Source organism: Vanessa atalanta, chromosome 13 (genome assembly GCF_905147765.1).
Source record: "Vanessa atalanta chromosome 13, ilVanAtal1.2, whole genome shotgun sequence".
Taxonomy (NCBI): domain Eukaryota; kingdom Metazoa; phylum Arthropoda; class Insecta; order Lepidoptera; family Nymphalidae; genus Vanessa; species Vanessa atalanta.
In genome coordinates, this window is record NC_061883.1 from 10,778,335 (window position 1) to 10,804,741 (window position 26,407).

General features: G+C 33.0%; 1 non-coding gene across 1 annotated transcript; it reads left to right on the forward strand.

Moving 5' to 3' along the window:
• Positions 1 to 23,432: 23,432 nt before the first annotated feature.
• On the forward strand, positions 23,433 to 23,506 carry Trnai-aau. Its single transcript has one exon. It is a non-coding gene; the product is annotated as a tRNA-Ile (tRNA).
• The last annotated feature ends 2,901 nt before the right edge of the window (positions 23,507 to 26,407 follow it).

A 26,407-nucleotide genomic window follows, 5' to 3' on the forward strand; every position in this document is an offset into this window, starting at 1 on the left:
GATGTTTAACAGGAGATATGTTTTAAGAATTGTTATTTTGTTATAAGTTAAAGTCGAATGGATTTATATGCGCTGTTAATTTTATTTACAACTAGATTGTTTTTTTTTTTTAAAATATTTAAGTCGTGTTTTTGTTTATTATAGAACTTTATTGTTCCACAAAAATATGAAAATATCTAATTGATCTAATTTTAGTGAAATTATTTATGTTTATTTTTTAATTAATGTTTGATACATTGTCTAATTTGTAATTAAAAATGTCACTTATTATTAATGTTATTTGATGTAAAATAACATATTTCTCGATTATACATTAATTCGTAACGAATAAAAGAAGATAATTCTAATTATGTTCATTAAAGAAGATATTCGTATATTAAAATATATCGATAGGCAGACAAACATATCCCTGGTATAAAAGTATGAGTAACCAAGATATTATACACTGACAGTACAAGTAATTCAATGTCATTGTATGTGTTGGTATTAACTCCCTCACAACGTCATTGCGCCATCAACCGTAGGGCTTTAACGGATAACGTTATTCTGTAATTATACTCTCGCATTCAACCTTAAGACTAGAACAGAGCAAAACTGTGTATAGTAATGGACAGTAGAATAAATATTGGGAAGTGTATAGTTACGATAAGGATAAAAATCTGGTAGAAAACAAACCACCTTCTAAATTTCCTTGTGAATTCTCATTTATCTTTCCGTGGTCGAATAGTGTGTACACCGGTTTTCATGGGTACGCCACTCCGGGGTCCCGGGTTCGATTCCCGGCCGGGTCGATGTAGAAAAAGTTCATTAGTTTACTATATAGTCTTGGGTCTGGGTGTTTGTGGTACCGTCGTTACTTCTGATTTCCATAACACAAGTGCTTTAGCTACTAATATTAGGATCAAAGTAATGTATCTGATGTTGTCCAATATTTATTTATTTATCATCTCTGGTGTCACTAAATAAACTAAAGTAAATATTCTGTAAAATGTGCTGGGCTAAGGTTTCTTCGCGTTTTAAGAGAGAGTTTAGAGCTTATACCACCACGCTCCTAAAATGAGAGTTTGGAGGATAAAAATGTTTTAGGATTTCGTTGAAAATAGATTTTATTTTAATCACATCACGATGTTTTCTTTCATCGTGTACAAATTAGAATGGACATCTAAGCTCCAATATATATATATTTAAAACGATCATAATCATTACCAGCCGTATGACGTCCACTGCCGAACATAGACCTCTCCCAATGACTATAATTTAAAACCATGTCTATATGATAGTTATTTATTTAATCTATTATTATTGTTTTATACTTTATAGTAAAAATAACTGATGTTCGCCAAATAATGTGCTTGACCGTCTACATGGTAATCATTCATCATTACTCGTGACGTAAGTGCGTAATTGAATGAGATTATTGCGAAAGTGAATGACATTTGACATTTTATGGCTCCTTAACATTCCCTCCTTGTATGTCTTACAAAAAAAATGTTTAAATAAGGTATAAAAGTTAACTTAGAAGACTTATTAAACTTACAAATCTAAATGAAAGCTATTGTAAACATCACGACCGCGTGGAAACTTGGGGTAAATCCTAGAACCATTTTTTTTATAAAATAGGTAGATGGACGGACAAATGGTCCACTTAATAAGTCACCACCGCCCATAGACATTGGCACCGTAAGATTATTTTATCTAACATTCCCGTTGCGCCATCAACCTTTTGACCTAAGTTGTTATATCCCTTATACCTGTAGTTACACTGGCTCACTCAGCATTCAAACCGGAACACAACAATACTGAGTACTGCTGTTTGGAGGTAGAATATCTGATGAGATCTTAAAATCTATTTTTTTGTTGATTATAAATATTGTTTTTTATTTTATTTTGCCCATAGGATCGCAATCACGGTCCACTTGGTGGCAGGGCTTAGTGCAAGCCCGTCTGGGTTAGTACCACCCACTCATAATATATTATATTAGCCAAGCAGTAATACTTTCCAGCCTTGTGTTCCAGTCTGAAGGGTGAGTAAGCCAGTGTAACTACAGACACAAGGGATATAACATCTTAGTTCCCAAGGTTGGTGGCGCATTGGTGAAGTAAGGAATGGTTAATATATCTTACAGCGCCTTTTTCTATGGGCGGTGGTGACCACTTACCATCAGGTGGCCCATACGTTCGTCCGCCTACCGATAAAATAAAAAACGAACAAATGCTTATGATTTAATCCGTCACTTCTCTATGAAATTCTAGAAGAAAATTATAAGGTTAGTCATGTAGTCAGTCACTATAGAATTGCTCAGGACTTATTATAATGCACAAGATTGTGCGCTAATTTAGGTACTCTCTAAATTCCTCATTCTCACAATCCAATGAGGGGAAAATTCAACACGCTCGCAAGTAGTTCAGGTGTGTGACTAACGGTTTTAAATACTTTCCGAGGTACAGCAGTGTATACAATTCCAAGTCTCTGAATTTGGACTGCTACCTAGATTTTTTTTCACAGAAAAACCTTTTTGTTCGTCTAACCTGTGTTTTACCCTCGAACTATAAAGGTGCGGCGTTTTACGTTAGGAACCAGTCCAACGAGCCTCTACTAATATTGTTATTTCACATAGCTTGAGAGAGTCGCTGGACATTGTAAAGAAAATAAAATTACTCGAATATTATTATTTTTTTAAATGGTGTCATGAAATGAGCGTAAGTTTTATTTATATAAATAGAAAAAAAAAATCAAATCAGTAAAATTTTATGGCAATTTTAATATGTTTCCAAGAACTACTTAAGTGATTTAAACAATAATATAAAACTGGTACAGTATCCCATTAGGATAAAAATAAACTCAGTTTTATATAGATAAAAGTACTACATTTATTTATAACAAATTTAGTTACCAGACACTTCCGTGCTTTCCGACGGATCGGAGTTTAAATCTTATGTGCTTCCAAACCCCGGGTTACTACTGAGTAATTCTCTACAGAAAAGTCTGTACTGATATGGTATGTGCCATTAAACTGAAACATATTCATTTCGTTATTTGAAAATATACCTACTCATATTAATTTTATTTCAAACCACATCAATGATACGGTCAAGAAGTTTTACTAATCTGATACGAAAAGCTACGTGATCCAATATTCGTATTTACAGAACCCAAATGTTTAATCTGAAAGTCCCGTATTGACCTTGGAATCTTATTAAAGATTCTACCTTTTTAGGGTTCCATGCCGAAAGGTAAAGCGGACCCGATTACTAAGGCTCCGCTTCCCTTCCGTCTGTCTTCAGACTGTATCTAATGAACCGTGATAGTTAGACACTTGAATTTTTCACAGATGACGTGTTTCTATTGCCACTATTACACTAACAAAACAGAATAAAATAAGTATTTAATTCCATTACAACAGACATGATTTTTTATACGGAACCCTTTGTGCGCGAGTCCGACTCGCACTTATTTCAACTGCTAGCCTATGGAACAACATGTAATACATCTCTCATAGCTGTCTCCGAATTCGTAAGGGTAAGGGTTCATACAAAATAATTTAAAAATACGTTATAAAATTTTAATATTATAAAATAAACCTATGTGGAAAAATTCAGCTCTTATTTAATTTGGTATGCGAGGGACAAATCTCGCAACGGAATTTAAAACAGCTTACGCATATTTTCGGTGTTAAATATTTATGACGAACATATTTTATTTTTGAACAAGAAACTTTAATTTGAAACAAACTCGTAAACAACGCTTTATATAACCATTCCTTAGAATTTAGAATTTTACGTTCCGATACATTAAGGCCAAAGAATGATTTCATGATCGTGATACAGCTTTTCTTTAAACCTATAGTAGTCAAACTGGTACCTTATGGAGGTCACCACAGGTCAGACATCGAAATTCCATGAAATATTAACCATTCCTTACAGTGCCGGAACACAACAATACTAACATAAAAAAAAAGTAATACTGTTCGATAGTGCAATATGTGATAAGTACCCTACCATCAGTAGTTTGTACGGTCAGATATAGATAAATAGATAAATAGACACTGATATAAGATGTTCCCTTTGCGAATGTATGAAGGGTGCGACTTAAACAATCACATATTTGATTAGAGGTTTAAATTTTTACAATTTCAGGGGACCACAGACTTCAGTATTGGGTATTGTAATATTAATATTAATTTTATACCGCTACGAGTCTCTGAGAAAAAGGGCCTTGATGGACAAATAGACTTTTCGTGATTCGTGATAACGAAGTGATCTTATAGAAGGATATATCTTAGAGTTCCTATTTTCCTTTAAGCAAAACGCTTCTCGGAATCCTAGAAAACTACAAAAGCACAAGTACTTTTATCAACCGAGATTTAGTGATTTCACATCATTTGTTATGATGTGAAATCACCAAATCTAGGTTGATAAAACTCACTCATATACTACACTACAATATATCCTGTGCAATTGGCTGGACTCATATCATCAAGGATTAGGTGACTGATATCATCATCACCAAGTTAAGCTAAGATAATATGACAGTTATCATGACATGATGACAATTCTCTTCTGGCTATGAACCAAGATGACAGAAAATAGCTCCAGTCATATGTCACCAATAAATATGATACACGCTCCATCAATGAACATACATTAACAGCCTTTAAATTTCCCACTGCTGGGCTAAGGCCTCTTTTTGAGGAGAAGGTTAAAAGCTCACCGCTGCTGCACGCTGCTCCAATATGGGTTGGCAGAATTTCGTTGAAATTAGACATATGCGGGTTTCCTCACGATGATTTCCTTCACCGCCGAGCACGAGTTGAATTATAACACAAATTAAGCACAAGAAAATTCAGTGGTACTTGCCTGGGTTTGAACCCGCAATCATCGGTTAAGAGGCACGCGTTCTGACCACTGGGCCATCTCGACTCCATCCATAGATTGCCATCGGCAAATAGAATGTATCCAAAATTAGAAATGGCTTTAGTGAGAAAACTTTTTATTATTATTTCTCAAATAAAATGAAATGAAATTATAATCCTTTATTCAAGTGTTACACTTTCATATTGATTGTCAAAATAAAAACTATATAATCGTTATATAGTATGTACTATTCTTTTGTGCAATAAATAAAATGAAAATATTCTTTACTAATTTAATTAAGCACCTTAAATTAAGTAAAATAATTAAAAGTAATTTGCGTAAAGTTTAATCTACATACATTATGGCTACTGAATAGTCTACAAATATTACCTCTGTGTTTAAAAATAATGAAGCGTCGAAAGTCTGCGACAGTTGAGCCATTATTGAGCAGTTCTGGATTATGAGCGCTGCATGAGGCACGAAGCATAGCACCACCATTTGCAGCAGAAATATCCTTCGACCTTGTCTGAGGACAAACCATTGACCCTTTGAAATATAATAAATAATTATCTTATTCCATCACGTTGCTCTAGCAGTTGTAAAGGCAGTAAATCAGGTGGAAGAATTTCATTATATTCAGGTTTCCTCATTCATCATTATGTACATAAATGAATAAATAAAATCTTATTCATTTGATAAATTATAACTAACACACTTATTTCAAATTTTAAAAACCTCAACTGCAAAAAACGTTCATATATTAAAAGCTTATTCGAGTGAATAGGTGTCATACACGTAACTGAAATATGATAACGACCGCTCAGCCGATAAAGACATCAGAAACGGCCTCGTAGCTATGATGAGTCGTTACAAAATTTCGTCCTATTTGGCAATACTATATTTATGCTTCTTATATAATAAAAAGACAAGAGATTTGTTTTTTATCGATACTTAAAAACAAATGAAATAATTTTTCTAATTCTTTCGCCATAAGAAAGCTACTTTATCCAAAAGTAATATGTTATAAATAGCTGTCTTCCTCAGCTTCGCTCGCATTTTAGAGTTTGGTCGTCAGCTGTTATCCGTAAAAATGTCTATGCCCTTCCTTGGAGTTCAAGCTCATACCAAATTTCATCAAAACCGTTTCAGTGTTTTGACCGTAAAAGAGCGAAATACAGACACAGATACTTTCGCTTTTTATTAGTATAGATTATATTTCATTGATAATAACCTTTCAGTCTGAGATAACGTATAATTTGTAAAGCAAAAGTGCTACGAAACTGAGTTTATAGTTATACGCGCTTATGTAGTATTCTTTCTTTCAAAAACTGATTTCCACACAAGCGAAGTCGCGGAACAAATTGTTTATTATAATATCAGTGAGCTCAAACAGGTGCTCTGTTGAATGTTGGTCAGGAATTGTGTATCCTGCAGAATCCAGATCATGATGCAGCATCAAGTCAGCTACCATATTATTTTAATACCATTCAAATCAAAGTAGAAATTGCTCACAACTCTTCGACAACTTTTGAAACGAAGTTCTTTTACGCGGCTTACCATAGTGAATTGGCAGAAATCGTCACGCCTCGACGCGGTCCTTCCCTCTCTGTCACATTATCTCTGTCTCTTTCTAGTATGTATAGTTTTATATATCACTATTCAAACTTAATTTTCATTATTGTTTTAATTCAGGCGGGATTTTATTAGGCAATAGGTCCAATTAAAAACTTATATTATTTTTGTGTCGGAGATTTACAAGTTAGTTCTAATCTTTAATTAAGATCCACGTGTTATATCCCGTGGGACATATCATATTCGAGAATAGGTCTCAGGGCCGGATTTTAGGATGTTTCTACAAGATAGGGGCTCCTACACTAAATATTCCTATTCCGACGAGTACATGACAGTAATTATAAATCTTTTAATTTGCTATATCTACAAGCACTTGTTAAAAAAAATATAATTTTATTGGAAACATCCAACTCAAAAACCTGTGCAGTTCTTTTTAAATTAGTATCGGCTTTGAGCATCTCCTCATTTATTGTCCCAGGGCCTCCGGACCTCTAAATCCGGCCCTGGTAAATATATCACATATTTTATGGAAAACATTGAAAATAAACATATCATATAATTATATTATATAAATAAACAATTTATCAAACGTCAAGCCTTACAAAATTACGTGCCTTTAAATAAATTGACTCAATTAACTTTCACGTCAGTACTGAAAGCAAAATTTCAGCGATACAAGTCGAGAGAGCTCTTTAGTAATAAGGATTATTGATACGTAAACAGTTTATTTCGTAGTTACAGCTTTGCATACGACTTATTCCTATTTCGAAGACAGTGTTGCTGATGTTGTTACGAATAAATATTACCTAGCGTAGTAATATTGCCAACATGATGCGTTTATTTTGAGCACAATCCATCATTTATTTATTTTTATTTTAGGGAAACAAACAATGAGATGACATTTATGGCATAAAAATATACAATATTTCATACATCAGCTAAGTTTCCACTGATACTAAATTTAAGCTAACATAAAGCATGCTATGCTTGGCAATGAATTTTCCGAGTAAAATAATCCTCTTTTTTATTTATTTTAGGAGCTGAGTCTCTTGAGTGATCTTTACATTCATTATAATATAATTGTGTAATATCGTTTATTTATAGTATGTATGTATATTATACAAAATTTCCTTTCATATTCCCATTGATCTATCTATTAATTGTGATGGAAGGGGTTCGCTATGAACATGCTCCATCAAAATTTGGTACACATCCTCTACAGCGCCGCAATCAGAACATTTGGGAGAGAGAACTTTCTTCATTAAATATCCAAACGATCCAATATTTAATGGAATGTGTTCGAGGAGATGAATAATAATGTATTCATAAAAATATTATAGCATCTCGTAAATACCGTCGGCCTGTATATATTCCACATAACAAATAACAGATTTTCATCTGACGCACGCTAGTTTCCTCCGAGTCATGATGTACCTTTCAAACCGAAATGATAAAGGTATTAATCATTTCACCCTCAAGATTGTAATATTTATTACATAAGATACCTTATGGTATTTATTGTTAGAATTTAATTATGGTGTTTGTTTATCTTAACATTATGTATGAACATACGTTGAATCTCTTTGATATTTAATTACAGAAGCTTAAAAATATCGTATAATATAATAATATAATATAATAATATTAAGTAACTGTATTAACTCGCCTCACTTTATATTTAAGATTGGACTACAATGCAGCGTGCATTGTTCTGCATGATTGAGTCATTGTAAATCATTTTATATTTATATACGAGACATACATTTGGACAACGCCTCAACTCGCCTCTAACCAAATTTTTGAGGAGCTACAATGGAACTTTTCACAAGTATCCTTATATAAACATATTTTCTAATATACGAATGTATAAAGTACTTTTATAATTTCAAAAATATGTCATAAAGAAATCATGTATGTATTATAATTTTCTTCTATACTAAAAATACCTTTTAAATTTCAGCCTTCAAAATGTCTGCATACTTATAGTAACATACAAAGAAATAAATTGTTTTTAGTAATTGAGTTTATGTATATACTCTTGTTGATAAGCTTTATTTATAGATATAAGATTAGTATATACTATTAAATAAACTTCTTACTTTTTTATGCAGTAGGTAAGCGGACGGGTCAACAAATGGGTTCTACGATGGTAAGCGGTCACAACTGCATATAAACATTAACGCTGCAAGAAATACTAACCATTATTTACATCGCCAATGCACCAACATTGGCAGTTAAGATCTCATGTACCTGATGCCTGTAGTTACACTGGCTCACTCACCCTTCAAACCGAAACACAATACTGCTTGGCGATAGAATATATGATGAGCGGATGGTACCTACCCAGATTGGCTTGCACAAACAACCAAGTAATTTTCTTTACATAACATAAAGCCTGGATACTACCTATCATCTAATAAAGTTGCCACAAACAGACAAAATAAATTCCATTAGTATTATTGACTTATTGTATTTTGATCATTGCATCGGTACCCGTCATGTTCAGGCGCGACCGTATGTCAGTTTTGATATACGTATATCACGATATGTAATAAATTATCAACACGCCATTCATGTTGACTGTCGTGTTCAAGAATTTGTGAATAAACTTTGCGTTGCATCATATATAATGTTCAAAACAGTTGGTTAATCTTTCTTGATAGACCTTTGAACGAGTTTGCCGAATTTATGTTTCATGTCGTGATAACCCATGAATGAAAACATTGTGCGGAAGCTTTTAACTGTATCTAAATTCACATAGAATAGACTGTACTCTCTATTCACAAAGCCAGATTATGACAGAAACTACGTTGAGGTAGGTAAGGCACAATCGGGAGCCTTCACCTTCACTTCACCCTTATCTAACTTCCTTAAATATATGTCAGGATTACATGTTAGTTAAAAGTAAAATTATCTATGTCTAAATCCGATGGTCTTTTATTAGTATATACAGGGTTATTGGTAATTCGATGTATTCCCGTTAGGTGGTGATAAGGGTAACTATTTGCGATAATTTTAACATATGCATAATGCAAAAGTGAACCATTTTTGAGTTATCATGTTTTTTAGATTTTTTTTTTCGAAATAAGCCAAAAAAGCAATTTCAAAAATTTATTTAAAAAAAATATATTAATTTAATTCTCATTTTTTCTTCTGATTTATAAAAACGATTAAACATTGGTTATCTATCAATATTAAAACAATAATTATCAGTCCAAATTTAAAAATGCGGAACACGACATTTTTGTGAATTTTCTCCACAATAATACCTTAAAAACAAAAAAAGTAACACTGTAAAACTTGTCTTGCAGATTATATCAAAAACAATTCCATTTTCTTAGCTCTCCAAAAATATATAACAACTAGGAATTTATTTTAAAGCGGCCGAAAAAAAATGTCCACAAACAACGCTGGTAGAAATTCATATTCGCATAAAAGTTAAATTCGGTCTTTGAATGAAAATTAATAATCAGTATATAATGTAAATAGTAACCAAAAAAAAACTAAGACCACAAGAGTGATAATTATACAAAATATATTAAAAAAGGTAATTTTATTAAAAAAGGCGGTGTTTTATTTCTTTATTACGAAGAAACGCCATGACTAGATACAAATCGAGATATATTTGGCTTCAACAAAGTCATTAGCGATGACTTTTATCGTTAGCCTAGAGATCCCTAGGCAATTGACTAGAATTTTCAAATTAGTTTAATTTATAGCTTCAGGTCGGACAGTTTTATGTAAGGGAAGGTTAATATTTCTTACTGTGCCGATGTCTATGGGCGGTGACCGTCAGGTGGCCCATTTGCCAGACACCGTAGTTTTAGAATAATTACGATATTAAAAAAAACGATAACGTTTACATTACTTATAAGTTCGGATAAAATCCTTATTCTATCCCGATTTATAATATAAAATAATCTGTTAAATTTATATTTAAACAGTCTAATCGCGGAAATCAACAGACTCATTTACATCAAACAAACGCAATATGAGAAAAAATAAATAAAATTGTTTTATATATAATTTAGGTAGATGGACCGGCAAACGGGCCATCAGTGCTTCATGGTTACCATTGCAGTCATTGGCGCCGTTTGAAATATTAACCATTCCTTAAAACACCAATGCGCCACCAACCTCGGGAACTAAGATGTTATGTCCATTGTGCCTGTAGTTACACTGGCTCACTCACCCTTCAAACCGGAACACAACAATATTCAGTACTGCTGTTTGGCGGTAGACTATCTGATGAGTGGGTGGTACCTACCCAGACGGGCTTGCACAAAGCCCTACCACCAAGTATACTTCTATACATCATTTTATTGTACCATCATATTGATTATATATAAATACCAAGTATACACGATACTGGTATGATTATGGTTAAGCGTAAAAAGCCCATAAAAAACATTTATCTTAATATCATTGTAATACCGCAAGAGGGTACAATAGAAATGATTTAGGTGATTTGAAGAAAACACTACTACTAGGCGGAAAGTCCTATAAGATTTTTCATTTAGCTGTCGTCTAACTGAGTTTTCAAATGTCATAAACGACACCGAAGTTTTGAAGATAATAGTATCTACTGTTGTGTTCTATTTTGAACCTTAAAACGCATGTTTACTCCACCAAAAGTGAACTCGAATAATAAAAGGTGCATTTATTTACTGACAAAAGTGGAAGTAACTCTAATCAATGTATTAAATTTATCTATCTATTTTATATAAGGTGTCATGTCATGTCATGAGTCGTGATTTTTCATGACCTATTAGATCAATAATAAATAATTGGGTACCTAACATTTTTGACATTAGTTATTCTTATATAAGGCTATTTTTCTTTCATCATTAACATCCTACATTAATCTGCTGGACATGGACTTCCTCCCTGGTGCGCCAATTATCACAGGACTTTTCTAAATCTTTTGAGCATCAGAAATGTTCCTAATATTTGTCTGACTAGAGGTCGTCTACCCATTGATCACTACCCTGTGACTATTTTAATATATCTTCCGAGTTCCCGTTCCCGCCAAGTTCAGCGTATCTCATACATTTCACGTGTTCTGGAAGTTTCTTTGTAAACTTATTCCAGGCCTTGTTTGAAAATACTTTCCCATTTAAATATTATTTTTACTAATATCTTATACGTAGATTTCCACTTTAAATAGGATAATAATTGTCTTTTATTGGTACAATGTACCTACTAAATTATACATTCCAGTTTTGACTTTGACACCACAAATAAGATAACTTTGTTCCATGACGTAATTTGCATAACAAAAGAATTCTAAAATATATATTTGCGTTGCGTTCTCTATTCTCTAGCGATTGTTATTATTTACACGAGATACAGATTTACTTCGAAGCTTATGAAACGTTGATCGTTAAACTGATTCTCATTGGTCAGTATCGTCCGATTACACAATTCGCGGCCAATGAGTGGTCTTTATTTAGTCTAATTAATAAGACATTAAACAGTGTTTCAGAAAACTATAAAAAAAAATCTAGAATTTTTTTATGGAGTAATTTTTTTTTAATTAAAGGTATCACATGTTTGTAAGTAGTTCATAAACTTTGATAGGGCCTGAAGTATTCCAAACCTCTTAGTCCGCATCGTTGATGTAAAGCGTGATTAATATATCTTACAGTTGGTATCGCCAACGGTAATGTTCTAGTGGCTCATTTGACCGTCCACCCATCTATTTTATTTATTTAGTTATTAGGTCACAAACAAAGTACACACAAATACACAGTTCAGCTCTATTATAGGCGATAACTTTACGAACAATGAGACAAAAAACCTTTCAATTACAAGATAATAATATTATATTTCATAAAAATAAAATAGTAACAACATTATTAAAGTGGGTAATTAACAGATACTTATCAATAGTTCTTCTGAATTTGCTTGAAACGTTCATTTCAATCTGATCTATTTTGTTTTTTCTATCTTTATATAAATAGTTATATTTTATTTTTACTAGGAATTGTTACAAGAATTGGTTTTGTTTGTTCTCAACAAATATATAAAAACAAAATAACATGTTGACTAAAGAATCTCAGCCGACCCGAAAGTAATAAATATTATATTAGGAATATTAAATTGAGATAAAAAAAATATATTTTATGACGTCACTGCCTGAAAAATATTTTATCTAATATAATATCTTTTAAAACATTAACAATATACTAGTTTGTCGCCCGCAAAACTTCGCGTTTATCAAAAGATTTTATAGGAATTTCAAAACCTATAAAATTTAATTGCGCGCTAAAATGATGAAACCTTATTTGAATGAAATTTCTAATGTCAAATAGTATATTTAATATATATTCATTTAGTATTGAACTTTGTCGATAAAAATGTACTTGTAATCAGTTAACGTTCTTCTGTTTTTTTTTTCTTATACAGCCGTAGCACCGCTCTCTAACCGACCAGTAACTTTTTTCCGCTCTCTAAAATTAATTATTTATTAAATTGTAATAATTTAGTAAATAGAAATCAAGAATCCTCTTTAATTTTCTGCACACCTACGGCTGGAGCTCTTCAGAATGAGACCATAACCGATCTTTTATGTGCACCTATCGTCCCATAATCACTCGGACAAAATCGGCTTACGCTATTAGTATACAATATTTTCCATCATATTTGAAAATAGAAACTAAAAAAAAAAAATGTTTAATAGCAAAATAATGTGCAAAAAGATCAGTATTTTTTTCAAACAAACTCCCACTTATAAAGGAAGGAAAGATTAAAATTGTCGTTCAAAGTTTTTGTGAAAATTATTCAGTTAGATTGTATGATATTAAATTTAGCATTTTTACGCCGACGAGTCGCTAAAGCTAATTTGATTGTTGATATATTACATCGCTACTTACATGGACGCAGGGTTTATATGAAAACATCCAACTTTGACGGAGACCAGCTGTGGTGGTTGTCTATCAGACGGTGTAGTGCAGTGTGACCAGTTGTCTACCTTCAACGCGTTCGATGACATTCTAGACAAAATAAAATATGTTTCATTATTATATTTTTTACTAGCAACCCGCCCCGGCTTCGCACGGGTGCAATGCTGATGCTAAATATACTACTGAACGTCTTACAACGTTAAAAGTTTTTCTGCCATTAGACAATATCAACCGCTTTATTCATTTAAATTAGATGCTGTAAAGGGCCATATTGATTTATATTAAAAGTAAATTGTATTTAAGGCTGTACTGCTTAAAATCACTTCGAATATAAGCCTTTATTTCTCGTAAAAAGTAAAGGATAAAAAATGGTTATTGTGGGTGGGGTGGGTTATCCCTAAGAGATAGACATATACCATCATGGACTTTTATAAGGTGTACAATACTGTAGAACATTATTTTGATCTATTTCGCGAGTACAGCCAGCGTTTGCAATGTAAGCGCAAAAAATGTGTTTATTTACGACATCACTTTAAAAACCTCTAAAATCATCAGTGTTTTGCGACTATGTTGTGCATGTATTACACATATAAACCCTGCTCTTGAATCAATCTATCTATAAAACCGCATCAAAATCCGTAGTGTAATTTTAACGATCTCAATATATATAATATAAATATTATATATATTATTATTATATATATTATATATAAATATATAATATTTTTAGGTATTTCGAAACCTATGACAGGTTTTGCTTTGCTTTAATTTCATTGGAAACTGGCAAGACATTCGGCGCCAAAATGAAACCTCTATTAAATGAAATCTTTAACGTCAAATAGTATACATTAGTTCAGGTTTTTATTTTTTCTTATATCATCTCTATAAACGGCCAGAAAATGTTTTGCACTCTCAGAAATTAATTCTTTGTTAAATTGTAACAATTTAGTAAATTGCGATCAAGAATCTCTTTAATTTTCTATACAGATGGAGCTTTTCGAAATGAGACTATGACTTATTTTTTATATGCAGCTATCGCCCCATAACCACTGGGACAAAAATCGGCTTATACTATTAATATATAAGATTATAGATATTAATAACAATAAGCTATTATATTAGAGCGTACAGCCACACACCCTTGGCCGTCAAGAATTAAAAAAAAAATACTGAGTTTTAAGTACAACACGCCTGTTTACTTCTCAAAACTTATAAGACCATATTTGTCACTTTTCAAGATTAAGCGGATTGCAAGTAACCTTGAATCAATGTGCCGCTATATAACCAAATAGGGAACTAATGCCCTGATACAATATTCAACAAAATACTTTTTATGCCTACTGATGCCATGGAGTATTATTGTCTACGAAGCGTAAGTCAAAATTGTCCCACTCAAAAACGTTTTCAAAACTTCGATTTCCCGTGTACTTGTATATGGCATAAAAACTCGTAGTAACGAGTTTAAAGGCTAGTTACTCATAACCCAATAACGATCGGTTAAATATATACAGCTTATTTAGATATAGGTATTTGGTTATTTTTTCGGTTTCACGACTTTTATTAATTAGCCACTAAGCCAATGAGACCGTCACATAAAGTGTGCTCCAAAACTCCTTTCTCCTCTTAAAAGATGAGGCCGATCTTGGCCTAGCAGCGAAACATTGATCTATGAAACAACATCGGACAACACAAAAAATCAAATCAAAATATACTTTATTCAAGTAGGCTTTTACAAGCACTTTTGAATCGTCATTTAAAAAACTATTAAAAGTAAAGCTACCATCTAAAAAACAAGACAATAGTAATTTACGGTATATTATACATTCTTATTATTTAAAAATACTACATTGATATTGAAGCCAGCCTAAACTCCAAGAAAGGAAGCCTATTTCCTATGCCTAACAGGTATCAACTCCTAAAACACCAGTGAAGCAGCAGGCGATAACTAGTTTTGCATATTTCAAACAAACCTTTGACTTTTAAGAAAAATTATCTATTAAATATAAAAACTCTTTTCATTAGACTTTATATATATATATATATATTTTTTATTTCTTATCTATATTAATGTAATGTTGATCGGATATATTTAGTGCCGCATCCATGTGCTAGTCCAATCCGCTTGTACCACTTGGCAACTGCAGGCATACCAAACATCGACTAAAGTAGAGCATGTCGTTCACACACAGGGTTAGTAAATCTTTTGTGGGACAATGTGTTCATTTACAAAAGGTTCCAAGAAAACCGTTCAAAAATTACTTTAAACTTATATAATATCGTTTAGGAACTTGCTAAAAATGTGTTACAGGATATTTCAAGATAAACGGATCTTTTCACGATAATATGCCCTAGGAATGAATTGTTCGCCTTAAGAGTTCACGTTTCGAATATAATATCAGTCATTTTATTCTACGCCAAATTATCGATTTTCTTTCACCGGTCTTCGCTAGTTTAATATATTTCTTTACGTACAACTCTGGAATGCAATACCGTTACGTATTGAATAAAGATTTCAACATTAGCTTTGACATGCTTGCAAGTACTCTAACAAAAGTGAAAAAGTTGTTTAGACTGACGTTTTAGTTCATCGAGAGCCAGCATACGGGATGTTGAAATAACTTCAAATAATATTGAGCTGCTTGACCAGTAAAATATTTTCATTACTTATTTACTTTAAAAACCGATATGGCCCAGTTGTTAGAGCAAATGGAGCGTAACCAAAAATCTCAGATTCCGGTAAAGCCTTGTATTGCCAAACTGCTTAACTTGTTTTTAGATTTGGCAAAGAAAATCATCGAGATGGAACTTGCGTTTTTCATGGAATCCCCATTGAATCAACGTCACGAAGAAAGCTCCAATTCTTCTCGTTATAAGAAGAACTTTACTTGATAAATATTACTTTACTTTATGAATCCTAACTGCGAGTGACTCATGGAGGAATAATATATAATATAGTAACAAAATCGATGTGCGACTGTCGCACGTTCAGTCTTTGCTAATTAGCAGTTTATCTGCCTAATCTTAGGTATTATGCCATTGTGCCTCATGTCACACCTCCCTTGATTTGATAAAAACCCCCCATCGGATGGACAATAGGCGCTTTGCATATTATTTTTTATTGTTTATGACTTTGGTTGACAAACTTGCTCCAGACATTGGCACTATACGAAATATTAACCATTACTTTCATAAGCAATGCGTCACCAACTTTGGGAACTGAGATATTATGTTCCTGTAGTTACTTTGGCTCACTCACTCTTCAAACCAGAACATAAGAATTCTAAGTGTTGCTGCTTAGTGCACCCGCCCCTGTGAATTTGCACTAAGCCTTATCATTAACTATCGCCACTCAACATAGAAGCACTACACTTTCTTATTAATTGTCAAACTTATAACAACGGCTTGGAAACAAACAACTCAGACCTGAGAATAACCGGCGAAAGAAACTCAGCGGGACATTTTTTGTCAGTAATTTACGTTTACGATGATAAATTATTTACTGTAAACACAAGAGCGTAGCCTGAACCATGTGGGCGGATAAAAGGAAAAATCACTTATGCAACTTCGGAATCACGTATGCTAAAAAATTCGGCAGAAGCGCGCCGTCGAGAATGACATATTTTACATTCGAACTTACGTCGCCGTAAACAAATATATTACCTATTTCAAGCGCAAGTGATATATTTGTTTACGATTTGGACTTATGTAAAACATATTATATATGCATTTTATTTTCTTGCTATATTTTTGGAACGAAGTTCTACTACGTTTACTATATAATGATCTTTCCCTCTCTTTCTCCTTTTCTCTGACTCTTTCTATTATATAACATTAGCGACCCGCCCCGGCTTCGTACGGGTGCAATGCTGCCACTAAATATACTAAAGAATGTCTTACAACGTTCACAGTTTTTCAGTCGTTAGACAATAGAAACTGCTATGTCCCTGCGTTTTAAATCTGTTATATCTTCCAAAATATTCATTTAAATTACATGCTCTAAAGAACCATATTGATCTATATTAAATGCACAATGTAATTAAGGTGCCTAATTGGATTAATGCTGTATTGCTTAAAATCGCTTCGAAAATAAGCCAATATTTCTCCTTAAAAGTAAAAGATAAAGAAAAGGATAAAAAATAGTTATTGTGGGTCATCCCTAAGAGCGAGACATAGACCATCGCGGACTTTTTTGTAGACCTTTTTAAAGTGTACAGTACTGTAGTACATTATTTTGATCTATCTCGTAAGGTTGAGCTAAATGGAAGCCCAAAAATGTATTTATTTACGATATCACTTTAGAAACCTCTAAAATTATCAGTGTTTCTTTACTAAATTGTGCATGTATTATACATATAATTCTTGCTCTTGAATCAATCTATCTATAAAAGAAACTGCACCAAAATCCGTTGTGTAATTTTAAATATCTAAGCATACATAGGGACAGACAGCGGTAAGCGACTTTGTTTTATACTATATAATGATAACGATTATTTTTTGGTATCGTTTCAATCCATACTGGATTTGTATTAATAATTTAATATATTGTCAGATAATTATTCGCAAGCTTTGTTCATTTATTATATTTCGTCTGTGGTTTAATACATAATATACAGCGTAGTTCTTTCCAACCGTGTTTCCCACGACACCTATTTTATTTAAAGGTGAAACTTTGACGTGAAGCCTCTTTTGACGCTCTCTTATGCCCATTCTCATTACAATTCATTTTAGAAACGATACTCTATGTTTTCATTTATTTAACTCGATATTTACTAATTGGTTTTCTTTTATTATAAATTATTTTATTATACATCCACCACACATAAACATTCATTAAAAGTTTCACAACTGCGAACGTGCGTAACAACATGTACAGCCTATAAATTTTTCAAATATTCCACCACGCTGATCCAATGCGGATTGGTGGATTCACATGTCGCAGAATTTCATTGAAACCAGACACATGCAGGTTTCCTCACGATGTATTCCGTCACCGCCTCGCACGATATGAATTATAAACAAAAATTAAGCACATGAAAATTCAATGGCGCTTGCCTGGATTTGAACACGAAATCTTCGGTTAAGATCGCGTGCTAACCACTGGGGCAATCTCGATTCGGTATACAATTCTAAAATAAAAGTTAAGCCTATATTACTCCTTATTATATCAGCTATCTGTCAGTGAAAGTACCGTCAAAATCGGTCCAACCGTTTCAGAGATAAGCCGGAACAAACAGACAGACAGACAAAAATTTTAAAAAATATATATTTTTGGTATATATACAGTGTAAAGATATATATGCATTTAGTAAAAAGTGGTTACTTTAATATTACAAACAAACACTGCAATTCCATTATATGTATAGAATAACGGTCCTTACAATATATGACATATATATGTATGTATTACAACCCATCTAACCAACTATAAATGTCGTATCTTCTAAAACTTGTACACCGATACCGCCACTAGGTCATCTTCAAAAGATTCGAGATTAATTCAAAAGATCGCTCTCTAATGATAATGCCGCCGTTTCTTGTATCTGTTACAAGGAAATGATATTCACGCTTGTCACGTCAATAGTCTAAAATTGGAACAAGTGAAACTGTGAAGCGCAGCCATTTATACAATAATATGATATACTAAAACCTTCTTCGAAGCGCGGTGCAGCTTCTGGTCATAAATTTTATGTAAATTGACTTAGTAGATTTCAGTTGGGCGTTACAAATAAAGACGTCTCCCCGTTTATTAATATATATACTCGTACGTAGTTGATATATAGATAGTTGAATCGTTAGGCATATAACGCAGCAAATCCTGAGGTCGCGAGTTCAAACCCCAAGTCCCGATAAAAAGTTATTGTGTTTTTATATCGAAAAATTTTTCAGTAACAGTCCGAAGTCTGGAAGTTACAATTCTGTTTTTTTTTATGATATCGGTAAGTGGACGAGCAAATGGGCCACATGATGGTAATTGGTCACCACCGCCCATAGACAATGGCGTTGCGCGAAAATATTAACCATTCCTTACATCACCAATGCGCCACCAACCTTGGGAAATAAGATGTTACGTCCCTTGTGCCTGTAGTTACACTGGCTCACTCACCCTTCAACCCGGAACACAACAATACTGTGTACTGCTGTTTGGCGGTAGAATATGTGCCACTAAGAATAAAGATAACTTTATTTCTTTATTTATTAACTAATTTTAAACGATAATTATCTTTTTTTTTATCGCGTAATTTAGTGTTATCGATAAAAAAAAAGATTTAAAAAAACGTACAAAATTATGTGAGTTTTCCTGTAATTTTCAAAAATGATTATGTCAAATTTCAGTAACTAGACGAACATATACAAACACTAACTAATTGTATAAATAAAATTTTTCGTATATTATGATAATTGAATAAACATATAGTTTGCACAGATTGTCAAACTATAACAATATCATATTAAATCTAATCCAACACAATCATATATATATACATATTATATGATGTATGTTATTTAACATATTCTGCATATATAAACACACATGTCTACGATGGACCTTGGTAAGTTCCAGTTAATCTAACAACAAAATAGGAATTAATTTACAGTAATAAAGTCAGTGCCCAGTGTACATCTTAGCCGATGATTGCGGGTTCAAACCCAGGCACGCACCACTGAATTTTCATGTGCTTAATTTGTGTTTATAATTCATCTCGTGCTCGACGGTGAAGGAAAACATCGTGAGGAAATGTGTCTAATTTCAACGAAATTCTACCACATGATAATCCATCAACCTCCATTGGAGCAGCGTGGCGGAATATACTCTTAACATTCTCCTCAAAGGGAGAGCAATGGGAAATTTACAGGCTGTATATGTTATGAAGGCAGTGTAAAGATCTATTTACACACAAAGATCATCCAAGCGCCCCTCGTCATTACATTACACACGCAAGGGCATATTTTAAGCACGAGCTACACTCATACTAATACATGCTGCTAATATTAATTTCAAATAGAGAAACCTTCGTGAGCACATATATTTATAATATCCGAGGTGAATGTACTAACTGTAAAAAAAACAACACTGCTCTCCTTTACTATACTGAGTTACTGGTTTCTTTTTTCACAGTTTTATGTGAAATTAAAATTGTCGTTGCTTGTTTAGTTATGTTTGGTGTGGCAATAAAAAAGGTTCCTACTTTTGAAAACCATTCGAGGTAATTACCGCGGGCGCTTAAGGTAAGTAGAGCGGTTGAATTCGAGATTCTCTCGATCCTTTCTTTACTTCGCCAGTAATTTCTTGTGCCTCAGGACTGAATGTAATATACAAATACTCTGACAATGGTGCAAACTAATGCTTAAAAACTAGTCGTCTCTCGCGACATCGCTCGCGTTTTACTGATTGGTCATGATTTGTTAGCCATAATGAAGTTGTCCTCGGTGTCAAAGCTTGGTTCATACCAAACATTCAATTCGGTTCAGTCGTTTGGCCCTGAAAGACCAACAGACAGAGAGAGTTACTTTCGAATTTATAATTTTAATAAGTACAGATAGTATTCATTACAAGCTTTTAATTTATTTAAAAAATTTGTTGGTTTGGTGTTGTAAAATCCTGTAAGCAAAATTCTAAACAGCTTCTTTTAACAACGGAGTTAAAATTTGACAACTAAGGTCAGTTCCGATGACATTGACTGTCATTGAAATGACATTACATTATGGTGACATGACCTGATCTTGGCAAAAATAAAAGCCAAAACAAAAAAAAAAAAAAACAAAAAAAGTACATGACCCGATTTACATCCAGGCTTTTCAATGTTCAACATAATAGACAGAATTTTTTTATATAATAAAATAAATATTATTGCCTATACAAAACAAAAAATAATGATGTTGTTCTGAAGCGGATTTCGTCGAAAAAGGGATTTTGTTTTTGTCTAACTAATACTCGTTATGATCAATTTTAATAATACATTTTTGGTTCATTTTTTATAGTATATGTAGGCGGTCGGGCAAATGGGCCACCTGATGGTAAGTGGTCACCATCGCCCATAGCTAACAACCTTGGAAGCTAAAGTAGTTGTCATTTGTGACTGTAATCACACTGGCTATACTCAACCTTCAAACCAGCACACAACTATACTAAGTGCTGCTTTTCGGTAGAATATATGATATGTGGGTGGTACCTACCCGGACGGGCTTGCAAAAAATCCTTACTAGGTAGACCAAGTATATTTTAATATTGTATTTTGTAGTAATTTAGTAAAGATAAATAGAGTAAAATAAACAACATATAGAGAGCTTAGACAGCTATGGGCTATAAACTCATATGCTCATAGTTCATTATATATACTATGGAACAAATTTCTTTAGTCATTTATATTACAACACCGATATTACTGTTTTACCTCATGCAAAGTTTTTTACGGGCTTGCATTTGAAAATAAAAATCAGGACATACTTAATCCTTGTCTACAAAAAACTCAACGGTCAGTCATTTTAAAATTTAAATTAAATAGGCATATCGTTTTAAATTAACGAAAAATTTAAATTTATATATGAAAAATTATGTTTATTAAACATTTCTCTATTTTTTTTTTACTAAACTAAACTTTTCATTTAAGATTCAAAAAAAGCAACCAAGTGCGAGTTGGACTCGCCCATGAAGGGTTCTGTAGCGACAAGTAACAAGGTCTATGCTTATGAAATATTTTTTTTTTTTATATTTGTGTTAATGGAATAAGGGTAAATTGCGGTTTACGACGATCACGGTGGAAGTTTGCTTGGTAATGTACATCATATATTTTTTTTTAGTTTTATCATTCTCTTATTTCAGAAGTCACGGGGGGAGGGGGTAGGCACATTTTACCACTTTGGAAGTGTCTCTTGCGCAAACTATTCAGTTTAGAAAAAAATGATGTTAGAAACCTCAATATCATTTTAGAAGACCTATCCATAGATGGGTTCCACGTATGGGTTCGATAATGTTTTTTTTTTATTTCAGTTCTAAGTATGGAGGACCACCAAAATTTACCGTTTTTTTTGAAAATCTTAATGGGTTCACAGAATACATCTACTTACCAAGTTTCAACAGTACAGTTCTTATAGTTTCGGAAAAAAGTGGCTGTGACATACGGACGGACACACGAAGAGAACGGAACCCTTATAGATTCAATGTCTGTACGAGATACGAAACGATTGAAATAATAATAATAATAACCACTATGCGGATCGTTGTTGTTAGATTCTGCTAGTCCCACAATTTCTCAACCTGTCGCCCTGACTGACCTTTAAGTTTCCCCTACCGAGGCATAATTCTCCATTGGCTACAAATATTTATCTGTATAAACAGTATCCTAGTTCATATATCTTTATTTATTTCAGTAAGATATGGAACATAATAAGAAAAATAGTATTCACTAAAAATGCTACATATGAAAGTAGAAACTGAAAATCTTACAAGTCTTAAATTTAATTTAAGGCATAGCAGCGAGAAGGAAAGCGCTCAGCTTTTAGCTTTTCAGTATTTCAGTTCACAACATAGTGATGCTAAAATGCTATGTTGTTACAAGAATACATAATACTATAAATTATTTTGTACATATTTTATCATTTTTTTTCTGAGATTTAATAATAATAATAAACATTGGACAACATCACATACATTACTCTGATCCCAATATAAGTAGCTAAAGCACTTGTGTTATGGAAATCAGAAGTAACGACGGTACCATATACACCCAGACCCAAGACAACATAGAAAACTAATGAACTTTTTCTACATCGGCCTTAAAAAAAAAGGGAAAACAATTTAACAGCCTGTAAATTTCCCACTGCTGGGTATTTTGGGTCGTGTTTGGAGGAGAGTGTATGGCAAAAGATCGTCAAGTCTGTCTGTTTGTCGTCACGGCAAACGTCATACGATTCTGATTAACAGCGAAGGCGCGTCAATGTGTTTTACATCAAAAACATGTTTATACAATTGGATATATGTGAGTGTAGTAGGAAATACGAAATAATTTTGTATAAACATTTGTATAAAAATAATATGTAATTTAATATAATAAAAAAGTCTTCAAGATGAACAATTCATTTATTTTACGGCCCCTCGCCACCGGCCCATTAGCTCAGTTGGTTAGAGCGTCGTGCTAATAACGCGAAGGTCGCGGGTTCGATCCCCTCATGGGCCAACTATATATATTTTTTTAGATTGCGGTAACAGTTTTAAGTAAAACCTTTTTACTTTCTATTAAAAAACTACTTATTCCATTTTGTAACGTTTTAGAAGTAAAACTTCTCCAGATTCTAAAATTAAAAGAAGAAATATAATTGCATCATTTCTACGTGTAACGTATAAGTAAAACGTTTCTAATATAAGATTTTTCTTGCATCGCGTGTATTAAGTTACACGACGAATTCGATTTTGAATTTCTTTGCTGAGACTTCGTATGACACTTTTAAGTAAAACTGATATCCTTCAAGATTCTTTTCAGTGCGACAATTCACAACGGCCAACTTAGGAAATATTAAACTCGAGTATGCAAACGTGAGAGCACTCTCGTCCCTCGCTTTATCAGTCGTATAGGAGGTCAATCGAAAACGACCATAAATCATTTATAAATATTATTTTTTATATAACAATTTAGAAATAGTCAAGTGTACATAACCTTAAATAATATAAATCAAACTATCCTACATAAACATATTAAAATTTTTGGACATTAAATCGAATTATTTGACTTAACGATCCGTGATACAGATCTTATGATCTTTGGAATGTTTGACAAATCAAACCTAACGGTTTTACGTGATATTTGATGTATGTAATAAAATGTTTCCAAGTAGACAGTGATTACACTGTATACTTGAAAACATTTTATTTTATTTTACATATTAGACTAATAAGAGCGATGAGCATGTGCGTCGGACGAGGACGACCTAAGGAAACATTGATGGAGTGTGTGAGGAGGGAGAGAGGCGGATGTGAACGATCAGATGACGAATGGTAGAGGAGAATAGAAAGAAAACGCACCCTGTGTCTATTCCAAATAGATAAGGACACGGACAGAGAAAAGAAAAAATAAGAGATTTACTAACAATCTCTTACACCAAACACAATGGGAAAAATTTAGTTAATTAAATATAGCGATTATATTATAACACTAGCTGATGCCCGCGACTCCGTTCGCGTGATTTTAAGCCTCAAAAGTAGGAGTATTATATGGTTGACATATCTGTGTATCTTCGAGTCAGTTGTGGCATTGTAGTTCCCAATAAGTATTTGTCTAACTGCGTAAAGTATATTCCACGATATTACACGGAATGCTATCGGGGATTAAAGCATAGTTTTAGAGCCACATAAAGCTAGCCGTGTGCACTGAACTCGCTTAAAAGTAATTGATTTTTTTTTTTGGAATGAGAAGGAATCGGTGTAAACATAAAATCATCTGTTCCGTACCCATTTATATTTATAGTATATTTATTTTCAAACACAAAGGGTTGATGTAACACCACTGGAACTCTTTAAAGAGGTTTTAACCTCATCAGCCCTGGTTCCATAAGATCTCGATTTTAATAAAATAAACGCTTTATGTTACCTCAAGGTTACTACAGTTTAAGTCAGTGGAAACCGCATCCAAATCGGTAAAGCCGTTTCGGAGATTAGCGGTAACAAACAAATAGATAAACAGACAAAAAATCTAAAAAACATATTTTTGTTATTGCCTCAATAAATACCTCAGTACATTTTTTTCTCAAATATCTTCTATGTACAGATTTCGATCAGTTAGGATTTTATTATATGTATCAGAAGATATTCAAGTTAAATATGAAAACAATAATATACTAATATATCATTAACAACATCGATATACGTCTGAATATTACTTGTCATAAAAGGCAAATAACTTTTTATCGGTCCGCGTTTAAGTCCAGGATCTCGTGGTGTACAGTCTCATAAGCCGATATCTCGAGCCGATGGTGCAACGTGCATTAAAACTATCGCTATTTTAAAACGAGAATAATCCCTTTATCGAAATTTATTGTTTCAACCCTTTCTACTTTAAGCTCGTTCTATATTCTATATATAACACGTTGGCTGCCTTGTCCGACATAATGTATTTAACTGACATAAATTCGTATCTCAAATGTTGGAAACCAGTAGCTACTGAATTTCTGGCCGTTATTCTCGGTAGGATCTATATTCCGAACCGGTGGTATACGTTTAGTACAATTCTGTTAAATGACGATTCAAAAGTGCTTGTAAAAGCATACTTGAATAAAGTTTGTTTTGATTTCCATTTTGTCGATTGTCGAGTTCAAATTGAGTGAGAAGTGAGAAGTTTAATATTTAGACTATGTATTTTTATGACGTAAGCGCTCACTGGGTAGAGTTTTATGAATATTCCTAGGGAGAGTGAAAATCGTAGCAAAATGAAAATTAATATTAGATCTTTCATTCCACAAATAAGATCCGTATCAGAATTGACTTTTGACTTTGACAACATACGAAATTGTCCGCTTACTAGACTAACACAAAAAGATCAAGAGAAATACGGATTCAAACCTGAACAAGCTTAAGCTGTTGCCTCATAATTTTCATGTGTTAATTTGTTTTAAAAAATTATCTCGTGCTCCACTGTAAAAGAAAACCTTAAAGATGCGTATATCGAATTTCACTTAAATTATAGCACCATTTCGCATTTTATCAGCGTGGTGAAATAAGCTCCAAAAGGGGTGAAGACCTTAACCCAGCAGCAGTACATTTACAGACTTTTGTTTTAGATAATTCACGTGGCGGTAGGGCTTTGTGCAAACCCGTCTAGGTAGGTACCACCCACTCATCAGATATTCTACCGCCAAACAGCAATACTTGGTACGGTTATGTTTTGGTTTAAAGGGTGAGTGAAACTACAGGCACAAAGGTCATGTTACATGTTAGTTCCTAAGTTTGGTGACGTATTGGCGAAGTAAGGGATGGTTAATAGTTATTACAGTATCAATGTCTATGGGCGGTGGTGACTACTTAACATCAGGTGGCCCATTTGCCGTCCCACCTATCTATAACATTAAAAACAAAGTACTATAGAAGT